Consider the following 4,512-nt stretch of genomic DNA (forward strand, 5'->3'; position numbering starts at 1 on the left):
AAACAATTATATTTTGATAAAATACCTTCTAGTCTGAACAGTTCTGTTTGAACTGTTCATCTCTCTATGATCCCTTGTAACCAAGATTAGTTTTGTTCTAGTAAGACAATCTATACTGTCAGGGTAAGATATTCTGGTTGATCTGTTCCCACATGGAAGAAGGGTGAAGGCTCAGGTAGACATTTGTGCCAGTAACACCTCATTTGGGAAAATATCAGCTAAAGAAGTTTAGAAGTAGCTCTTAAGCAATGCTTACTTTGAATCCATTAGGTCCACATAGCTAACACAGTTGGATAAATTATTACTTGAAAAAACCATCACCTTTGGACCTATCTATAAATAATTGAGAGTACGATCAAATTCCAAATAAAAAGACTTAAGATAGTCATTGACAAAAAAAATTGCAAATGTGAGCAATTGATCGATCAATATAATTTTTCTACTATTCACAGAATTTTATGGAAATAAGATCGATAGCATTGTTCGGAACAATACGGTTTCCTTGTTACAAGTAGGCACCCATAGATATAGGCTTGTATAAAGATTGCATCATTAACTACTTAAATTTAGAGGATACTACATGCTTCAGCAGCACGAATACTCAAATTACAATGCAGAGATTAACATCGCACTTGCACAAGGATAATATGAAAATTTGAGAAGTATTCCATATGTTTCATTCTTCAGATGCAAGAAATGAAAAACAGTTATTAAAAAGTTGATTACAAAATTACAACTGTAACAATACACGTAATTCATATAATTAAATTTAGTTTGACATCAGTGTATTAAATATTCACCTCAGGAAGGCGTTTACATAGCATAAACTTTACAAAACTTTTCAAATTAGACAACATTGTCATTTTATCCTAAAGAAAATAATATTAAGACCTAGAAAAAAAGGAATCAAACTGTTTCTATATGGAATGTAATCATAAAGGACACATTAATGAACCTAAATATTATAAAATAATGTAGAATTCAAAGTATATTTAGGAGAAAATAAAATAAATTATGAACATTATGCAAACATAGAATATAGGATATTGTCAAATATACTTTTTCAGACAAGCACCAGAAATATTTTAGTTTCTGTACTACTCATTTCAACAGGTAAGTTAAAATTGTTTCTGATTAAAAAATTCACAAACTCTGAAGAAATCATTATACATGTATACAAAAACTATTGAATACATTTTGACATCCAATGCAGGCAATTCACTTGGAAGAATTCTGCAGAATCCATGAATTTTTACAGTAAAATATTGGTGTTGCCGGGCACATGTGGCTTATGCCTATAATGCTAGCTACACAAGAGGCTGAGATCTGAGATCATGGTTCCAAGGCAGCCTGGGAAGGAAAGTCTGTGGTACTCTTATCTCCAATAAACCACTAGAAAACTGGAAGTGGAGCTGAGGCTCAAGTAGTAGAGCTCTCATCTTGAGCTGAAGAGCACAGAGATAGCTCCCAGGCCCAGAGTTCAAGCCCCATGACAGACCAAAATAAAATATATTGCTCTTATTTGGATTGTGTAAATATTTTGTAGGGACACAAAAGATCGACTTGCATTTTTGAAAATTAAGAAACTTAACCCGACCATTAGGACACAGGTGAACAATTTGTACAGCCTTCCACAACTTCATAGAAGTAGTGATACCTACTTATCCTTTTGGCAATATCAAGTGCAAGTTTTTCTATGTTGTTTTCCAGGCCTGGTTTTATATAATGGTTCAACAGAAGGAGATCCAGCGTATCTTTGCTAGCTCAATTCTCAGCAGCAAGATGTAAGGGGGACAAGAGGCCTTTAGTTGGGCATTGGTATTTGGATCATGATGAAGTAATAAAGAAGTCACTCTGGTATTATTCCACGTATATGCACTGTGCAGGGGTGTCCAGTCATCTACAGTTATTGCATGTGCCGCTTGAGATACCAACTCACTGACAATGTCTAATTGTCCACTGTACGCTTCTCGATGAAGAGGGGTATACTCATCGTCATCCCTACTATTCACATGAGTGGCCTTTTGGGAAAGAAGTCTCCGCACTGTAGTAAGCCGAATATTTTTGGCAGCCCATTGAAGAAATTTGCTTGGATCCTTCTCCATTTTTTCTTGCAATTGATGTCATTCGTTATTTTTTCATCTTGTTCTTCATATTCCTAAAAATTGCCTAACCAGAAACTTTGAGTGCCAGTGGGAATGAGGTGTCCATGTATTTTCCTAATAGTTCACATTGGTTGATCTGGACAGAAATATCCAAGGATTTTTCTGCAACTGTTTATTCACCATGATTTATTTTCTCTTTTTCCAATTTTACTATTCGAAATTATTCTAACTGGAAAGTAGGGAATTGATGGAGAGCAGCGGAAAGATGTTCCTCCGTACTCAAATGTACACACTGAAAATGAGGACCAGTGATCTCTTCATGTGCAGCTTATTCTAGGAATGAGAAATTAGGAAATAACGCCTTCTATATAAATGATTTGGGAAATGGCAGAGCAAAAACTGAAATGATGCAACCAAAAAATATGAAAGCAAAATAAATCAGGATAATTATGGAGCAATCATATTATCTATGAGAACCAAGAAAGGGAGAGAGAGAGACAGATGATGTGCAATGACCTAGCTAGCGACAAAATCCATGCCTCTGATCAATTTATAGAGCAAACAAAATTTTATTTTTTAAAAAAGATGGGAATAGAATTCATGTATTTACTTGAAATTAGTAAATACATTTATAGTAGCCTACATAAAGAGACATAACTTTGACCAAATTACAGACAATAAACTAATTCCTTGATAATTCTAGCAACAGATCTGACTGAAATCAGGTGAATCACACTTTTCCTATATAATGAAGAAATAGAAAGGTAGTAAAGTAGCTAGAGAAGGCAGGGAGATTGTATCTGTGACAAAACTTTGTGAAAATTGTTATTGAGGATTTCTTACTGGTGATCCACTTGCATTGGAAACATGATTCTGAACTATTGATTTCTGATTCTGAATTATTGATTTGATCATTATATTCTCCAAGAAGAAAAATGAGAATTGATAGTTAAGGACTACTAATACATTTTGACCTTCTCACTAAGCACTTTCAATTATTGAAATCACATGAAGACAATAGACAGGCCTACTTTTTAGATGAAAGCACGTGTCTTTAAAAAAAAACAAGGAATGTATGTAGTCATACAAAGGACTTCTATTTTACCAATGCCTCATACATTTTTCTAATGTTGGGTAACAATAAATAATGGATCTATTAGAAAGCTCTTAAGGCTCATATGTTCAATAGTGAGTTCTCTTACACTATAATATGGTATTTTTTGTGTATGGTCTTAAGAATAATTTACATTACTAACTTGAATTTCTGACAGAACAGTATCATCACTGTACATCTTGCTTCTATTCTCTCAGTTTTAAATTACTATTTAAGTATGTGCATTAGATAATTATAGAGGAAAAAGTAGAAGCCACACTGATGGCTTATGTCTTTAGTAGTAGTTAATCAGAAAGATGAAATCTGAGGATTGTGGTATGAAAGCAGACCAAGAAAAAAAAAAGTCCATTAGATTCTGATTTGAATGTAACCAGAAAAAGCTAGAAATGGAGCTGTGGTACAAGCAGTAAAATGCTAGCCTTGAGAAAACTGAAACAAAAAATAAATTCTGGGACAAAGCCAGGCCCTGAGTTCAAGCCCTAGTATTAGCACCAAATGAATTAATAAGGTAATCAATTAATTAAAAATAAATTAAGTGGTCACATTTGGAGAGGCAGGTAAAATGTAACATGGGTGGTGATGGTTCATGTATTATTTTGTAATAAGGCATATTATCATTTGTACAAATCACTAATATTTTATTTGAACTTTTTTGTACAATAAACCCTGAATTTAGCATGCATGTATATGTGTATGTACATGTGCGAACATGTGTATACATGTATATGTGTGTGTGTGCTGTTGCAATGTTGCTTGCCAATGTGGACATGGTGAGGCTGAAAAGAGCTAACTGTGTTGCAATGTTATTTATCAGTGTTCTGTCATGTCATTTCAGTGGAACCACCCTTCTGTACATATTATTTGTCTACTAAAAAAGTCATCATAATCAAAGCATTTACAGCATTAAGTTAGAGAAAGAGACCGCTTTCAGCTCTTATAGTATGTGAGGTAAGAAGCTACGGACATAATTAGGTAGTAAGTTATTGCTGTAAGATGATTGTCAGTACAAAATTCATATTTGAACTCTTAAATTGGTTATACTTTTAAGATACACTCATGGAGTGATTTGGACCGACTTGACCAAGCAGGTATTACTCTCTGGTTATTCCTGTGAAACACAAGTTGGATAAACTCTTTCCGGATTTCTGTAGAGAATCACTTTCTTTGCAAGACCATATCTATTCGCACTAAGATTTAATCAAACCCATATTACGTTTCAATATCCCATCTTATAGACAAAATAAGTATTGTCGATATTCTTGTTAGATATTCCTTCCAAAAACGAACAAACAA

At 33.8% G+C, this 4,512-nt stretch overlaps 1 pseudogene; it reads left to right on the forward strand.

Moving 5' to 3' along the window:
• Nucleotides 1-580: 580 nt before the first annotated feature.
• On the forward strand, nucleotides 581-677 carry LOC138828973 (U6 spliceosomal RNA; annotated as a pseudogene).
• Nucleotides 678-4,512: the final 3,835 nt, after the last annotated feature.

This window comes from Dipodomys merriami, unplaced genomic scaffold, assembly GCF_024711535.1.
Source record: "Dipodomys merriami isolate MVZ:Mamm:240054 unplaced genomic scaffold, mDipMer1.0.p SCAF_169, whole genome shotgun sequence".
NCBI classification, from domain to species: Eukaryota; Metazoa; Chordata; class Mammalia; order Rodentia; family Heteromyidae; genus Dipodomys; species Dipodomys merriami.